The sequence below is a fragment of the Arvicanthis niloticus genome, chromosome 20 (genome assembly GCF_011762505.2).
Source record: "Arvicanthis niloticus isolate mArvNil1 chromosome 20, mArvNil1.pat.X, whole genome shotgun sequence".
Lineage (NCBI taxonomy): Eukaryota > Metazoa > Chordata > Mammalia > Rodentia > Muridae > Arvicanthis > Arvicanthis niloticus.
The window spans coordinates 18,507,989-18,527,041 of NC_047677.1; the positions used below are offsets into that span (position 1 = coordinate 18,507,989).

Consider the following 19,053-nt stretch of genomic DNA (forward strand, 5'->3'; position numbering starts at 1 on the left):
GAATAATGCTGTGTGTTGCCCTCTCAAATCATACACCCCTGATTTGCCAAGGGCTTACATGGTGTTGTAAACGTCCAGTACTCCCTGTCCCCCACCCATCTGACTCCCTCTGCGGCATGAGTCAGGCTGTGCTGTGGTGACAGGAGGTGCTGTGGGAGTCCCGAGGGAGGGCTGAGAGGGGGCTTCTCAGGAAGTGAGTCTTCACTGGCCACATCAGGAGTGGGTTTTTCACAGTGGGGTAAAGGTGCTTGTATGTGCCCTAGCGCACGACATACTGCAGTGGACAGGTGGCGGGAAAGAGGTGTTACAGCCTTCAGAAGCAGGAAGCACCCGGGCCCGGCCTCACAAGCTATTAGCTGTGTGACATGCGCAAGTGACCTCACAGCTTTGAGCCTCGGTCTCCCCGTGTGACTAATGGGGATAATAACATTGTGCTTGTCACATGGAGTTGTTATGATTAAAAAAATCACCCTGTGTAGAATGACAAACACAGCCCCCGCTCCCAGGGTTCAATAAAAGGCTGGTGTTATCTGTCCAGCGTATTCAGCCGAGAATGAGTAGCCGTGGTAAGCTGGGTATACCTTTTATTACCAACAAAAATGGTGAGGGGCGTACGGGCCCAAAACACATAATCCTCAGGAAAAGCTTTCTGAAGAGCAATATGCAGCAAGCTAAACCCTTCTGATACTGTAATTGTTTTCCTCCCAAAAGCTTACAGGAAATAGGTACTCAGTCTCTACTTTCCCAAGACACCATGGTGTTGCTTTGAGGTGACAGGCATACTGACGCAGAATGGATACATGCTTCCTAAATGTACCCAAGAAGACCAAGGTGACCGCCTGTCCCAAGGGAAGCCCCACGCAGCCCTGTGGAAACAGGCGGAGAGCAACAGAAGCACCCTCATCCAAATGCCACAACTCCGAGTCTAGCAAACACTGGTAAAGTTTCATGAGTCAGTTAGCATTATCTGCTCTTCCCACGTTTTTATTAGGCCGTAAATCCAGTTCAATTTATATCCTTCTAGGATTACTGCGCCCTAATCAAGTCCAGAGTGTCACTTATCCTACGCTGTCTACGCTACGTGTCACCCAAGCCCATCTAGATAATGTTGTTGAGGCTACTTAGGTTGTTTTAAGAGCTAAAAATTAGATTTCCTCAACTACAAACTCTCAAAGATGGCCATATTTCTCTGGATAACCCAACTCTTTTTTTTTTTTTCCCAGAAATAAAATGCATGTTTTTTTCTTTCTTTGTGGTTTCTTTTTCTTTTACAAAATCAGGATACATTCTAAAGTCAAACGCAAGGGGCTGAAGTATAAATAGGTTACAATTCTGGTTGCCTGAGAGAAACAAAGAAACCCTTTACAGGGTTGTTGACTTCAGAGGGCCTTAATGTTTCTGTTCTCAGGGATAAAGAAGAGTCTGTATTTCTTAAAAAGATTCATTGGAGATGTTGTTTCAACCCCACCATATAAGCAAATGTCCTATTTTGCCTAACATTTCTTGATCTGAAACAGGCAATCTTCCATTAAATCTCATTATAAACACTCAAAACTTCCTAGTATACACACAATACATTTTTAACCACACACATACATACACATGCACTTACATATAGATTGTGGACATACTAAGATATTAATGTGATTTCTGCTCTCTAAATGCTGGTGTGTGTGTGTGTGTGTGTATGCACACGTGCACATTACCCCTCTGGCTCCTCAGATACCGGCACTCACATGCATCTGTCTCACTGCTGCCCCCAATTTAAAAAATTAAAAAAAAGCAATGGAAGTAAAGAAAGAAAAGGTTACACATCCAGGTTGGTCAATCTGGGACCCTACCTCAGCTCCAGACTCTAACCCCACCCCTCTCCTGAACTGAAAGGCTCAAACCCTGGTGATGTTGGTGATTTGCATATGTTACCAATTCTTTCTGGATTTCATTTTGCCTCTGGTGAAATTAGCCTGTTAAATTATATGATCCTTAAGATTCTGGGTTCCATGACCTTCAACCTTGAAAAACTCTGAGTGGATTCTTTGCAATTACACATCCGACTTCTGCATTTGTCTGCGGAGAGGCAGATGCCAAGACAAATACCTCTCTGGTCGCTGGATGCCTCTCTGGTCTGGGTCCCAAACTCCCCATGCTAAATACAAAGGCACTTTTCATCTGTATTTTGTCATCTCTCTGGCCCCAACTACTACAAACCCCCTGGCCTGTCCCATATTTGGGATCTTTTCCACTGAGAGCCTGCACCTCCATTTCTGTTGCTGGGTTCACCTTGGCCACATCTACTATTTCTATTGGCACATTCTCCCCAAGGGACATACCCACGGCTTCAAGCATCTTGCAATGTGCTATTAGCAAATTTATGTTTGAATCTCATTCCTCTTCCATAGCTCCAGACCCAGGCATCAAGTCACCTGCTGTAACTGCACAAATGTCCCAAGTGGCCACAATGAAACTGTTCCCTCTGTCCCCTTACTGCTCTCCAGTTATTTCAGTGACTTCTCTTCTCTTCCTCAATCTTTCTCACCTATCTCTGCTAAACTCTTTCCATCCAGCCCTTCATTTGCATTCTCGGATGCTGCAAATCATTCTCCCAGAATGGCTCTTGTCCACCCCTGGCCAAAGCCCCACACTATGACCAAGTTATTTCATAAAATATGAATGAGGCTCATGCCACAGCTCTACTTGAAACTCCTCTAAGGCCCTCAGGACAAGCACTTTAAAAATCTTTTCAATTTCTCCTTCAGCTCGGTCTTAGCCTTCTGTCCATCTCCTCACTGGCCCCATCTAGTTTGAACTAGTTACAGCATTCCAAACAGTCTGTGTGGGGTTTCTTTTTTCCCCCTGGTACAGAGGACTTCCCACAAAATTCAGCTAACCAAGTCTCACTCCTATCCATCTCCTCCTGCACCTGGCGGAGTAGGGCAAAGATACTGTAGCCACACTGACTGAGCCTGAGCCTGACTGAGCCTGATCCTGACTCTTCCCTTAGAACTATGGTTTTAGATTAGTTACTCAAGACATACTGAAGCTTGTAACTTTCCTTCCTTAACACTGTGACTATCAGAGACATTGTTTCATATCATTATGGCTCAGATTAGCTCCTAAGTAGAACATGATACAGGGTGAGTGATCAATCAGTGTTAACTACTGTGTATTACTGTCATCTTCTCTAGTAGGCTGTGGGCTTCTCAGGAGCAAGGGCTCCAGATGCATTCACTGCCACAGCCTTCTCATTGCTTTCTTGCACAAAACAGCATAATGTTTGTAGGACAGATAAATGTAAGGAAATGGTCACTGCAAAAATAAAGGTACATTATCAACTGTGATAACTGACATGGACTGGACTCTTCCACTAGTGTGGAGGTCTATGGGGACCAGGAACCATTTGGAATGCTAGCTGTTCCCCTACTCCAGGTCCAGAAGCACAGTTAGCTTCCATGTAACATGCTGGATGAAAAGACACAGCCAAGAAAAGCTGGTGATGGAGGCTCCCCTGTCCTACATGCAGAAGGAAAAGAGGAAAATCTAATTCCCAACTAAACCAGGAACTGTCATGAAAGAAAGCCGTTGTCAGTGAATACACAGTAGCGTAAGTTCAGTCCTTCGTAACCTAAGCAAATAGATTCGACTCTCACTCCCTCACCCGCACTGTCCAGTCCCCATGAAGCCCTCCCCTGGGATCAGCAAGTGTCAGTTTAATTGTTAAGAAAACTAAGTAAAATGGCAACTGTGGTTTGTAAGGATCTTCCCTAGTTTCCAGAACTGCCAAAAGAAAACTAGGCCAAGATAGGTGCTCCTGGGGGTAAAAGAACCACCACATCAAAGTCCACAGAACCAGGAGTAAACCACAGCGTGGCAAGGGATCGCCCAATGATAAGTAGTCACCGAGATGACAAAAAGCCAGGTTTTTAAGAACATGCTGAAGTTGAAAATAACTTGTAAAATCAAAGCAGCCAAACAATGATGGCTTTTGTTAAGTGTTATGCAAAAGTGTTTACCAAACACACACTTCTTTTCCTTTCTCAGGGCACATGGCTAACCTAGACTTCTCAGATTGGATTTTCCTGCCATTAAACACGTCCATATAGCCATGACTCCTCTAAAGACGGAGTGGAAGTGACATGTGCAGACCAAAGCATTTTAAAGGTAGATCCATCCTCCCAACTCTTCATCCCACTGATGTCAGCTGGAACAGGTTCCAGTGGAAAGCTGTGGCATGCTGGGAGAAGGGGATCCAGAATCACTATCACGTGAGCAAAAATAAATGTATTTTGGTTTTGTACATTATATGTTCTCAGGTCTATTATAGCTCCTAACCTGAGTCTCCTTGAAAGGTGTCGGGTACGTATCGTTGATCTAATTCACATCTGTCACTCGTTAAATGAAGCTAACAAGTAATACCAACGAAAGTAAAACTTAACAGAAAATGAGACAAGCCAGATTAGGTTCTCTACCCGATGGCAGAAATGGACAGAAAACAAAAACAGAATCTGATGATGGCATTGGAAGACAAACTCGGAGACATGGCGGCTTGTCTGGGGCAGAGAAGCTGGTGAAGGCTTCAGAATAGAGAAGACATTTGTGCTGGGCCTGGACTTCAAGAACATCAGACGATGGTGGGGGTGGGGAGACTCTAGACCCCCAGAAAGTAGAGGCCATTTGCTCACGTTCATTCAACCTTATCATTAGTGCATTAATAAGTGCCTCTGACTTGGTCAGTACAGTGTAAGTTTATTGCGTATTGGCTTTCCTTACTGGGTCTGGTATCCCAACAAACCAGCCTTTGTTTTCAGAGAATATTCAGTATTAAGCCTTCTGCTGTATGTATGTATGTATGTATGTATGTATGTATGTGTGTATGAATGTGTATATATTCCATGAAGTATGTCAGCTTAATGCATCATAACTCTTTTCAGATAAAACAGCTGAAGAGTAAACTTGGGACAGTTTCGTTACTTTCGACAGTTGAGGCCCCACAATCCGGGAGTCAGAAGCTCAGACCTAAGTTTTGACATACTAAGCCTGAGATTTACATCAGCATTTCTACCTTCAGAGGAACGTCACAGGTTCTGAATTCAGACATCTACATCCCCTCTTCATAGTTAACTGGCCCCCAAAGCTTGAGAGTTGAAACCACTTCCTCCGAAGTCTGAATGTGAGGTGCTCGTGGGGCAGGGACTGGGAAGCTGAGCACAAAGGCTGAAAACTACTGTAGCTGCTTTGGTGGTAAGAGGGCGGGCGGATGTGGGCATCCAAAGTCATCCTTGAAGCAGACAAGTGGTACCTCCAGGGTCTCCCAAAGGCCAGCCCAAGTGCTTTCTATCCACAGCCCCAAATACTTAAATAAAAGGCTAGGCGGCATTGCTGGGCTGACCAGAGCATGTTTCAAAAGACTTCATTCAGCAAAGCGGTCTTGGACTTTAGAGAATTCAGTCAGGCTGCCTCACTCTTGTTAAAACAGTTTGATTCTGACTCAGACACAAAATTCTTCTGATCCCCCATCAATTTATCCCGTCTCACGTATCAGTATCTATCCCCCAAGAAGAAAACTGGGGGAAATTCGGGATGAGAGAAGGTTTCCTTGAAAGTACAGCAACTCCTAAAACAGCTGAAATAATGTTCCCCCTAACACAGAGGAAACTGCAGTTGCCACTCGATGCTACCAGTCTGTGAACACACAACAAAATGCCTGCACCTGCCACCCGGGATTGGGGAGCCTTCATTTTTGGAAAGTGTGGCAGAAAGGACTAAGAGATTAACTGCTTCACCAGAAAGAAAGGAAAGCCCCAGGGATGAGATACAAGAAGCATGGTGCCCTGGGTACTTTATGTGTCTCTTCTCTATGAACTGAAAGGGCTCTTTGTGTCACACTCACACACACACACACACACACACACACACACAGAGAGAGAGAGAGAGAGAGAGAGAGAGAGAGAGAGAGAGAGAGAGAGAGAGACTGAGACTGATTTATTAGAGGAAGGAGGGGCAATATGGGTGATTTTATTATCCCTCCTCCCAGTGAGTCCCAGCAAACGCCTCCTGGGCCCAAGCTTGGTGGCCTCTTTCTAGCTCAGTCCCTGTGGCCTCAGAGATAAGAGAGCCTAGAGGAGACCAAACAAAACCATCTACCGACCTAGGGAAGTAGGGAGGAAATCCAGCGAGTCGAGAAGGGAGGAGAAATAAGCTTGAGAGAACAGAAGGGGTGGGGGACAGAGGAAGAGGAGGCAAGGCCAGACACAGGGGAAAGGGGAAGGGTGGGTGGGTGGGTGGTAGCACAGGAAGGGTGAAGGGGAGGGTGGGGGAAGTGCAAGGGAGGTTCCAGAAATAGGCTGGAGGATGCGCTGGGGACCGCAAGGGCCGCCGAGGGAGGAGGCCGGGAGGTGGAGGAGTGGGGCTGGGGTGGGGTGGGGAGGAAAGCAGCACGGGGCATCAATTATTAAGTGATTACATCATCCCTGACATTAAAACAACACACACAGCCTGGGTCCCCGCGGGGGGCCGCGAAAGGAGGGCGGGGGCGGAGCTGGGCCAACCTCGCCCCCAAGTCGATGCCTATTTTTCACCCGGCGCCCGCCGGCGGCCGAGGAAAGGCACCCCGGTGCCCGCGCAGCCTCGGGGCGGCACCCTGCATCAGTGTCCTGCGTCGCGGGGCGCCCCGGAGGCGGCGCGGCGGGACCGCAGCGGGGGCAGCCCGTGCGGGGGCGCTGGGCCGGGCGTCTCCGCAGCATCCCGAGGCTCCGCGCATCCCCGATCGCTTACCTGCGTGGCGTGGCGCTCAGTTCCGGAGCACATTCACATGGTCCTCTCCCCGCCCTCCTCCGGCGCGGCCCAGGCGGCTCCGGCGGCTCCGCGGCGGGGCCCAGGAGCTCGTGGGCCTCGCGAAGCGCCGAGGGGGCGGCGCCGGTGTCCCCGGCCCGGCAGCCCGGTCCCTCCCTGGCGCGGGTGGCGGCTTTGTGTGCGCCGGGGGAGTCCTCCGAACGCTCCGGCTAGAGGTGGCCTCGCTGCGCTCTTGACCAGCGGGCGGGTCTCGGAGGCCCGGCGCACGGCGACCCCTCCTCCTCTCCGCGGAGCCCCCTCCCCGCCGGCTGCGCTCCTGACAGATGGCGCAACTGCACCGACGCGCCGCCGCCGCCGCGGCTTCTCGCAGCTACTCTCGCTGATGCTCGGGCTGCTCCGGATCCCGAGGGGTTCGAGAGGGGGCGGGACACGCCCTGAGACTGTCAGGTCTTTCTGCCCTATCAAAGGGCCCGCTGAGGGCTGAGCGCCGGCAGCCATTGGTGCGCGCGTCGGAGGCGGGACGGCCATGGGTGGGGCCGCCGAGTGGGTTGAGCGTTACTGTGGTGGCGGGCAGCCTGGCGTGCGCACTGCCACAGGGTGTGCGAGAGGATGCGAGGTTGGAGGAGGAGAAGGAGGAGGTGTGTGTCTGAGGATCGTGTGGAGTTGCGAGTTTGTGGGGTGGGCAGGAGAGAGCGCAGGGAACGAGCTGCTTTCTACTTTGCTAATGGAGACTGGCACCTGCCACTCCGGCCTCACAGCCGTGGGAACCTATTTCTCCAAAGAAATAGCCTCGCCTATGAGAGTGGGAGGATAAAATGGAAAGGTGTTAAGAATGGCGATGGCAAATTAGAGAAGTGAGGAGCAAAGTAGAGACGTACCGTTGCAGAAACTGGGAAGGCTAGAACCAGTAAACGCGCAACGAATAAGAGTAAGAAATTCATAATTTGTTAGTCTCATTTTCTTGGGCACCCAAATATGCCCCCCCACACACACACATACCCCAGAAAAAGTGAAGAAGTATGACTGAAATTTAAGGGGCCTGCAACAAAGAACCCCAAAACCACACAGCAGAGATAGCTTGTGCTCTTCTCGAGCTGGTTAGCAGTAGCCATTGCTTGTCTGGCTTCTTGGGGGCATTCAAACTTCTCTTGGTTTTCTTGTTTTCACTGGTGACTGAACCGAGCTTTTTGCTCAGATTTTCCTTGATGAAATAATAGCCGGGTTGGTCTGCAGTCGGTCTTTATTTCCGATCCAGCTTTTCTATGGCAGGATGTAACTTCATAAAAAGAAACACTTCGCCTTCCTGATTTTCTTTATAGGTAATTCCTGTTTACTGAAAGCTCTGTTTTAAGACATGTTCAGAATCATTTTTCTTTAATGATTTTGGTAAGAAACTCCCCCCTCCCTCTCAGCAAATCTAATCTTCTAAGAAGTAAGCTTAAGCGAAGCAACCTTGGCTTCCTTAGGGGCTCAAGGTCTGTGTTATCTCTCCTGCTCAGTACACTTCCCCCTGTAGTTTAAAAATACCAGTCTCTCTTGCTGACTTTTTTTTTTTTCTTTGTCTTTTCCACGGTGCTCTTTTGAGAAATTTGCTACTATTCAGTAAATGAGCCTCACGTGATGGATGAGGAAACCGAGGACAAGAAAAAGTGACACTGAGGAATTCCATGTCCAATCTCTTCCTGAAACTTGGAGCAGATGGTACTAAGTCACTCCATTGTTAATAATTTCTTTAAGAGGAGTCTCATTTTTTTTGGCATCTGCAGCATAATAGCTTCTTCATGTAATCAGTGGACAAGTGAAAGGCAAAATGGTTAAATGACAAATTAACCAACTCTCAGTAAGACTCCATTCTGAGTTTTTCTTAGCTCGTTATTTACTTTTGAAAAAACCAAAACCAAAAAACAAACAAACAAACAAAAACTCTTCTTAAGTATAGCTTTAAAGGGATAGGATCTCCACAAGAGGTTTTGCTGATGTTGTGAACGAGTGAAAACCCTTGTGAAGATGTCAGCATTATTTCCCATTTTGATCTGCTCCCAAAAGTCTTCACAGTGGACTTGATTTAAACACTGTTCTGGGCCTGCCCAAGGCAAGGCATGCTTCTCACTAAACCTGCAATTTTGTTTTCTTACAGGCAGTATCTATTACACAAGTTAGAATGGAGACATTGTTGTAGAATTCCTCTTAGATTTGGTTGTTACTTGGTTGGGTTTTTGTTTGTTCTGTTTCACCTTTAAGTCCCCTGTTTCTATTCTGGTATTCTTTTTTTGTGTTGTCTAATCTGTGTTTCCTGTTTTGCTTTCAATGTATATTTAGTGTTATTAGCTAAGCTGTTTCCCATCTTATGAGATTTTCGTTTTCTTACCAATCGACAAGAAAATAAAAATGGTTATTGCAACTGACAAAAACAGTGTGCAAGGAAGGGAGAGAGCTCCGTGGATAAAGGGCTTGCTGCTGCACACATGAGACCCTGAGTCTTGGTCCCCCAAACACAAATTAACAAAGCTGTTGCAGTGGAAAGTGTCTGGAGCTCCAGAATCAGGGAGAGACCCTATCTAAAAAATGTTAGCGAACCAATTTAGAAAGCCCAACACTGACCTCTGACTTCCACAGGCAGTGCATATATGTTCAAGTATACCCCCAAGCACATATGAACAGCTATAAACATGTATTCATACACACCCCACACAAAGACACACAGATACATACAAGGGAAATGCATTCTGAAGTGATCATGCCTCAGCACATGCCCAAAGGACATGATGTCATACCACACACAGCTACTTGCTCAGCCGTATTCATTGCCATTCTATTCACAATAGCTAGGACATGGTGACAGCCTAAATGTTCTTCAGCTGAAGGGTGGATAATGGCAATGTGCGATGTGTACCCAACGGAATATTCAGCTGTAAAGAAAAATGAACACGTGAAAGTTTTCAGGCAAATGGATGGATGCATAAAAGATCATTTTGACCTATGTGACCCAGACCCAGAAAAACAAACATCACATGCTCCTTCTCATCTGTGGTTCCCAGCTCCAAGGCTTCAGATGCCAAGTGTGTAATCTGGAGTAACTGCACAGCCCAGGCAAGCAGAAGAGAAAATGGCAGGAGTGGGGAACGATACAGAAGAGAACGGCGGGGTACAGGCAAATTGAAGGAGAAAATGGGAAAATTGAAGGGGGTTAATTTGGGAGAGGGGAGAGAGATAAATACAGAAGAAACAGGTGCGGGTAAAGTAATAGGTAAGGATGTCCAAAAGTCATAGTCATATTACTATCTATCTACATAAAAGTAAATTAAATACAAAACATGTCTTGTATGGTATACATTATTTGGTTTAAATGAAACTTTTCCATTGGTCTGACAATGTTTTGTCCCTTCCACACACATAAGATACATAGACCATCTTTAAAAAGACCAAAAAACAAAAAACACCAGGCATGAGAAGTCCCCTCCCAAAACCTTATGCTGCCACCCTTGGTTGCCTCCAAGGTAGAAGGTAAGTCCCTATTTCTTAAGACACCCATGCACTTCAGATATATGACCAAAAGGATGTGAGCTGAGTGTCATCTGGAAGCCTCCTCTGTGGTGACTAGCTTCATGGTACCAGAACATGCCATTCAAACTTTCAAGGGAGAAAGCATCCAGTTGTCTTACCAGCTATGATGCCTATGAACTATAGCAGTCACCAGCATGGCATGAGAACCATCAGGGTGCAATGATGGCACATATATCTTGGTGATAACAGCTCTCTAACTGGACTTAAGACCTGTTCAGAAAGAGAGGAACCATGCCTGGTAATAGGAACCTAGTCAGCTAATTGGGGCTAATGAAGTCAGGGATCTTAGATGGAAACCAATAATGACCACTTCCTAACCAGCGTAATTCATAACTACATTCTAAATAAATATCCTTCTCACCCCCTCATCAAAGAAACTTCTCTTTGCAGTAGATGGAGATCACTGCAGAGACCATGCAGTGCCTAGTCACAACCAATACATCAACACAGCTTCCACACCTAAGGCTCAGGGATCATTGCAGAAGATGAGATGGAAAGGTTATAAGCCAGACGATCAATCAGGACGCTTGCTGTGAGATTGTGTCTCCCAGAAATGTCGGAGGGGTTACCCTCATGAAATCTCATCAACAGGATACCTAAGGAAGCCTTGAACAGTGACAACACTCATGGACATGTTAACATGGAAGAACGAAAGTTCAAGGGGCCTCAAAGAATTATGAACAACAGGAGAAGGTAGCAAACAAGAGAAATGGTCTTCTCCACGTAAAGACCTCCCAGTTGGTTATTCAATACCAAGTAGTCAGCCTTGAGAGTACATACATACAGGTAACATATGGATTAAAAATGTTATGAGATGTATATGTATACATATACATCATATACATATACATAAAAGAAGCCATGAATTTCAGAAAGAGTAGGGAGGAATACAAGGAATGGGAGGAGTTGGAACAAGGAAAGGTAAAAAGAGAAATGATGTAACACTAACTTCAAAAACTAAAATAAAATATCATAGAAAGAAAAAAATCCAATTGTTTGCACTTTTTCATAGACAAAATATGCAAATATATATACAAAACTTATTTGTGAGGTTCTCTTAAGAGATTAATAAGTCAACTTGCTACTGCCAGGAAGATACACAAAAGCAACCCCATGAGACCAGCACCACACTGTGCTGGAAATGTCAGCCGCTGTAACACCTTTTTGTCTGGCAGAGCCATTAGAATGTACCCATGATGATCCAGACCCTTTTAGGTTACAGATTTATGTACGATTATTTTTCTTAAAGATTATGTCTCAAACTGAAAAGATGGCTCAGCAATTATGAGTATTGACTGCCCTTTCAGAGGGCATGAATTCAATTCCCAGCAACTACATGGTAGCTTGCAACCATCTGTAATGGGATCTGATACTCTCTTTTGGTGTATCTGAAGACAGTGACGGCATACTCGTATACATAAAAGGAATACATAATTTTTTTTTAAAAGATCATGTCTCACCTTTTATCTAATGTAGCAATCACATCTACATAAGATAGAGATCTTATACTCTATATGGCTATCACTTTCATGAGTTTAAATGGTCTGTCATCGGGCTGCCAATGGAAAGATGAGCAAAAGGCAGAGAAAACCGTTGTATCCATCAAGGGTTTTCCCTTGCACGCATTAAAAACATACTATGTCTAATGAAGCCAAAGAGGAATCTATTGGATTCAATGGGTAGGTGAGAACTCAGCTCAGAAAAGAACAAGCACCCAGACACACACCTGAGAACTGGTCAGGACACCTCTCAGGGTCCCATACTACCACACTACTACCACTATAGGAGAACAGAGCCCAGATATATAGCCTAACCTGTCTCCCCATCCTTGTCACTTACTGACAGTTCCAGTCCTTAGGTGACACTACCCAACTGGCTGATGGGACACTAGCTGTAGCTCGGACAGGAGGGAACTGAATATTCTGTTCCTCCAGTGCATAGGACACGCAATGAGGTGACTCCCCCACACAACTCAGAGAGCAGTATTCTCCCTAAAAGAGAGTTGAGGTGTTGAGCCAGAATTACCAAACTGATACAACAGTTGCTCGCCTAAGCCTGTGTTCCGGGATTGCTGTTACATACTAACCAGGAACTTCTTCCTTTCAACCCATGATTTAAAAGATCACAGGCTACAGCTCATCTTCGCTTCCTTACCCAGTGCCTGCTTCAACACAATGGGGATGAGCTTTTGGCTTTTACTGCATCTACATTGCTCAAGGGAGGGTTAGTTGTCTCTGAGAGTTAATTATCTAGGATTCAAGGACGGTCTCTTGGCATGAGAGCTCCTGAGAAATGGGAAGATGGATGGAATATTGCCTTTTCTCCTACCTTAAGCTTAAGGAGTCACGTCAGTCTTCGCCTCTTCATGTTACTATCCTTCATGTAGGAGAAACTCTAGTGGTGGTTCCTGACTCATGATGGCTCCCTTCTTTGGGAATAGCTTTCAGTGTCCCTGAGTGGGCTCTGGGTGGTCATATTTATATGAAATGACTTTCTGTAACAGTCCAGCCTAACTGTAGCCAACTGATCAAGCCTAGATACTTATCCCAGAATGAGCCAATTATTAGTTACTTAGAAATCGAAAATTAGACCAGAGTTATGTAGATGTGAATGTATTAGTCAGGAAACGCCAGTTACTGTAACAAACAATCCTCCTACCTCCTACCTTTACATAACAGAAATTCAGATCTCTCTCAAGTCACAGGTTTCATTGAAAGCATTCCGTTCAAACAGCTGGGAAATAAGGAGAAGAAATTGCATGGCGGGGGTTTAGGATCAGTCCTAAAATGGCACACACCAGAGTCTTTGGGTCACAGGACTGCACCTCTAGGCAAGGGAGCCTGAAATGTGGCAGAGTGGGTTTCCAAGCAGAAGAGGAAATGGCTTTGTATTAGGAGCTGGTATAAGAAAACTGTGTTCAGGGAGGCAGTGGATAGATACACATTTCACATCAATACCAAATGCACTTTACAATTCACGTAGGTATATAATATAAATTCCTAAGATCGTTCTAAACAGTAGAAATACGACCAACTACCACCCTCTAGATTTCATTTTGAGTACCGCTTTGCTTAATTGGCCAACATTTTGTTTTGCTTATTGTATGATCTAGCAGATCTTAGCCAGATTACTAAGAAGGCAAGGGATATTTTTGCCAAGGTATGTGTCAGATGGCACCAATCTTGAGTTTGCAACCATCTGTTGATAGTATGTGGAGGGTAAAACTATTATGTGATGGCTATGTTCCTTTTTCTGTTGCTGTGATAAAATACCCCAGTAAAAGCAACTTAAGGGAAAGAATTGATTTTGTCTCTCAGTTTGGGGTTACAATGTATCATGGCGGGGAAGGCATGGCTGCGGGAGCTGGAGGAGGCAGCTGGTCACATTCCACCTGCAGTCAAGAAGCAGAAATGCTGAATGCTTGTGCTGTTTTTCTTTCTTTGAGGATCACAGCTCAGGGAATGATACTGCCCACTCTTAAGGTAGATCCTTCTACCGTACTTAATGTAATCAAGATAATCTTTCACAGGCACATTGAGAAGCTTGTCTCCCAGGTGACTCTAAATCCTGCCAAGTTGACAATAAACATTAACTGTCACACTTGAAAAATCCCGTACCTAATTTTTATCCTTCAGAAATGTTAGTTGTATTCTTTCGGTGTGCTATGCTCCCCAGTTTTCTCCAGATGAGTAAAAGCAGGGTGTGGGTCGGCTATACGTCACAAGAGATGAGGGAGAATTGAACATTTTCACCCAGTCCATAAGACATGGTCTACTTTAAGGCACACCCATTTTAAGGACCCCAGTTTACTCAACTAATCACCATGTGCTAACATGGAAATCATTTACAGATTTTGTGTTTATAAAAATTTACATTTATTTATTTGTGTGTGTGTACATTGCATGTGAGTACATGTGAGTGCACTCATGTGCGTGTGTGCATGTGATAAAATACCCCACACAGTCATGCATATGCCCGCAGCATGAGCATGGATGACTTTGAGAGTCAGTTTTCTCCCTCCACCATCTGGGCCTCAGGTTGACCTCAGGTTGTCAGTCAGGCTTGGCAGCGGGCACCTTTATTTTTATAATGAGAGCACCTGAGTCACCTTACTATCCATGGGTGATTTGTACGCAAATCTGTCTGCTGGGAGCATGAGAAGCTGCACGTTGAGGAGACACTGAGGTATCTTAGAGAGCCCAAGATGACTTTACATAGTCAGAGCGTATGAGATATATCTATGTGAGAATACACTCAAGTTTGTGTATGTGTGTGTGTATAGCTTATGTGTGATTGTCAGATGCTTCCCTGGAATGTGTGAATCTGGATCTCTCCATCCCTCTTATGTGATCCAGGTTTAAGTTTCCTATCTTGCAAATTAGGCTCAGCTGTGCTAAGATCTTAAAGCCCCATACTCACTTAAGGAAGAATGCTGCTTATAATATTCTGTGGAAACAGAACTGGACCAGAAGACAGGAAAACTGAAACAGTCAGAGAAGGTATCAAATAGACTGACATCGTTCAGGGACCTTGGCAACTGAACTCATTTTAAACCAAGAAAACCAACTCTGCTAAGATTAATTTTGTAGAGTACCTTTCAACTTAAGTAAAAATAAAAGTTGCTTCTTTCTTTCTTTCTTTCTTTCTTTCTTTCTTTCTTTCTTTCTTTCTTTCCTTCTCTTTCTTTCTTTCTTTCTTTCTTTCTTTTTCTTTCTTTCTCTCCTTTTTCTCACTATAGGGTTCTTCCAGAGGGGACAGGGAGTCCACAAGAAGACTAACCTCTGTTAGTCAACTAACCTGGACCCTTGGGGGCTCCCAGGGACTGAACAACCAACCACAAAGCATAGAAGGGCTGGACCTAGGACCCCCACACATATGTAGCCGTTGTGTAGCTTGGTCTTCCCATGGGTCCCCAATAACTGGAGCAGGGGCTTACCCTGACTCTGTTGCCTGCCTGTGGATCCTGTTCCCCTAACTGGGCTGCCTTGTCTGGTCTTAGTGGGAGAGGATGCATCTGGTCTTGCAGCGACTTGAGAGGCCAGGGTGGATTGGCACCCAGTGGGCGGGACCTCTTCCTTCTCAGAGGTGAAGGGGAGGGCAGAAGGGGCCATATGAGGAGGTGGTTGCAATTGGAATGTAAAGTGAAGAAATAAATAGTGGGGGGGAAAGAGACAGGGCTTCTCTGTGTAGCCCTCGTTGTCCTGGAGCTTACTTTGTAGCCCAGGCTGGCCTCAGAACTCAAGGAGATCCACCTGCCTCTGCCTCCTGAGTGCTGGAATTAAAGGCGTGTGCCACCATGACCAGCTCAGCCTTTGTGCATTGTTGATGATTGTTTGGGGTGGGGTCTATGTGCTCCCCTGCACCGTCTCTTCCTCTCTCCATAGAGAGAAGCAGAAGCATTCTATTTATACCCAGACGGGAAGCCACACAACGGTAGGTGTTCCTTTCAGCACTAATGCTTAATTTTGTTCTGAAATCCTTGTAAATACAATAAGAAGGAGACAGATGTATGAAAAATGAGGAGACAAAATTCTTACTAGTTCCTGTTAATATCATTGCCTACCTACAAAGATCAAAAGAGTCGATCGTAATACTATTAAAAGTAAGAAGTGAATTCAGAATGGGAGCTGACTTCTAATGATACTGAAGTGAGGTTCTAAGAGCAATGAGTGGAATAAAAATTGCATGAAGTCTAAATACCCTTGAAAATTATTTTTTAAAAATTTTTATTATATATGTGTGAGTGTTTTGCCTGCATGTATGTCAGTCTAAATACCCTTGAAAATTATTTTTAAAATTGTTTTATTATATATGTGTGAGTGTTTTGCCTGCATGTATGTCTATGCACCACGTCCATGCCTGCTGCCTGCCCAGGTCAGAAGAGGGTGTCAGATCCTCTAGGACTGGCATTATAGATGGTTATGAGCTGCCATGTGAGTGCTGAGATTTGAACCTCTATCCTCTGTAGGAGCAACAATACTCTTAACTGCCAAGCCTTCTCTACAGCCCAATTATTTTTTTTAAATGATACAAACACTTTATTAAACAGTTACAGGTTATGGGCAAGTATCTAGGACCTAGAAGCAAGTTCAGTCCAACTTCAAGGCCTCTCAGTCCAGTAGCTAGAGCACAGCATTCTCTTGTACTAGGCCTTTCATGTTATGGTGATGGAGTGGCTAGTAGTCTATAAGTTCTATGAACACCTGCATACACTGTTCCTTTGGGCCAGCCCTGCCCAGCACCCTGGTTACCATAGAAGCTTGATGGGTGTACAGATGACTAATGGTGGTGATGCAGCAGAAGTACCTTGATAATTATACACATTGACTTGTTGACTTGTGTACATCCATGATCATAATATGTGTACTGTATATACAGACATGCAATATACATATATAAGGGGTGTGCATAACTCTAGATGATGTATCTATAGTTATGTGTATATATTCAAATGCATGTATAGTGATCTGTAGCCTCTAAGAGCATGTATGTAAGATGGTTTCACAATTATAATTATTGCATGTCAACAACTTGTGATTGGGTTTATGTGGACATATATCTGCCTATAGTTATTTTAAAAAATCCATAGATTTCATATGTACCTAGTTAGAAACCACAGTTTCTTAAAGTAGTACTTATAATACCCACTAGACACAGAAAAGACTTGTGTCTTGCTTTAGGTTTTCTTAGAAGCTGACCTGAGACAAAGATAAGTGTTAGGGCTGTTGGTTCAAGGTACACACATCTAAGAGTGAGGATGGGAAATGGGGATGGGCAGGAAGTGAGCAGAGGCTGCATCAAGCTGCCTTCCTAGGGTTAAATATAGCAGCACCCTGCTGGGAGCTCTGGGAATAGGTATCTGAGGCATTCCAACAGAAGGGGGATGGAGCCAGATGTTTGCTCACTCTTTCAGCCAGGGTTCTCAATGAAACTAAAACAATGCACACAAGCATACCGCACAGTTTAGCAGGAGTTAACTTATACAGAGTGGAACTGAGGAATTGTATTGTCTACTCCCCACAAACCCGAGACTTGGAAAGCCGATGCAATCCACAGGACTGCTGATGTAAGTCCCAGAGAAGACCAGAGGGCCGATGACCCAGCACAAGCTGTTAAGAAGAAAAGGAGAACATCTCCTTCTTTCCCCTTTTTGTTCTCTTCAGAGACCCAGATGATCAGATGGTGACCACCCACACGAGGACAGAAATATGCTTTATTCATGCTGATCCAGGAGATGGTCTTACCTGAAAACAACTGCAGGCACGTTTAGAAATACTGCATAAGCTGGGTACACTGTGGCCCAGGAAAACAGACAGGCAAAATGAATCATCTCACTCAACACCACTGCTGTTGAAGGCATCACTCTAGATTGCCAGCTTGCCCTGCCAGCAAGTGGAGTGTGTTCTTATGGTAGATACAACCCACCACAGTAGAGAACACACGGGGCTCACAGGTATGAGTGTCAAAGCACTTGGTGACTCAGTGTCTCCTGTGTTCGCCTAAAGGAAGTAGGATGTATTTGTAAAAAAACCACAGGATTTTTTTCCCTGAGAATCATAAATTTAAAAAGAATTAAATGGAAAGATGGACCATGTCCCTGGGAGAGAAGACTTAATAATGTTAAGATTTCAATTTCCCCAAATTAAACTATATAAATCAAATGCAATTTCAATTCAAAATCTACTGGGGCCCCTTTTTCCCCCTTTTAAGAGTATCTAGAAGAAAAAAAAAATCCATGAATGGGAAGAAAGAAGACCGTGAAACCTTTGTACACTGTGGATGCTGGCCTTATCAGATGATGAGACAACGTTACTAACTCAGGAATAAACAGATGCCCGAAGGTACCATTTTTCAAACCGCTGGAATACACTCAAATACTTACAAGCACATAATAAGTTGAATGTGGTATTTCAAATAAGCTGTCAATGAAACAGAGTATTAAATAAAAATTACTGGGATAAGTCTTAACACAGGTCATAGAACAAATTCAATATTAATTTAAGATCAAAATGTAAATAAATGAAACATTAAAGTACAAGGTAGAAGAAAGTGAACATGAATATTCATAAGCTCATTGGGTAAGTTCAGTGTAAGTGCAGCATCTCAGCTTATTATAGAAGGATAGACTCAAAAATATCAATGTGCAAACATCTGTGGACCAAAGACATCACAAAGAAAGCAGAACAAGAGATACTAACATACTTAAGATTTCATGATATTGTATTCCCATAAACTGAACTCCTGAAAAGTTCTAATATACTTAATATTTAAAATGCAGTACGTGTATGCAGCCCTTTCCAATCAAGAAAAAATTTAGAATGCAGGAAAAGTTAAACAGGGAAATCTTTACTATTCAACACGTCTTTCTTCCTAGCCTGTCACATGGCAAGCACTGTGCTAGGCACAGGGTAAGCTACTGAATAAACCGTATGCTCTGCTCTCCCAAATCTTTGAGTGTAATGACAAGGTACAACTGATAAGAAAGAAATATGTATGAAGCTACACACATGACTGTAAATGCTGTGGAGAGAGCAATTAGGTTACAGCACAGACATGAAGGAGGGCATTGGTAGAGGCCAGGAAAGCCGCTTGAAGAATTTAAATGAAGCTTGTTAGTGTACGGGGGTAGGAGGAGGCAGGGCGAACCCTCCAACAGGAGGAAACCGCATGTGCAAAGGCCCTGGAGTAGCCAGACAAAGT

At 44.6% G+C, this 19,053-nt stretch overlaps 1 protein-coding gene across 3 annotated transcripts in view; it reads right to left on the reverse strand.

The window, feature by feature from the left end:
- Nucleotides 1–7,186, reverse strand: part of Fyn (FYN proto-oncogene, Src family tyrosine kinase) — a 191,723-nt gene extending 184,537 nt beyond the window's left edge. The window contains exon 1 of one of the 3 annotated variants that reach the window (XM_034523784.2): nt 6,772–7,186. The gene's annotated coding sequence lies outside the window, so the exon portion shown is untranslated. The remainder of the gene's footprint in view (nt 1–6,771) is intronic. The other 2 variants (XM_034523783.2, XM_034523781.2) reach the window with 2 other exon arrangements.
- Nucleotides 7,187–19,053: the final 11,867 nt, after the last annotated feature.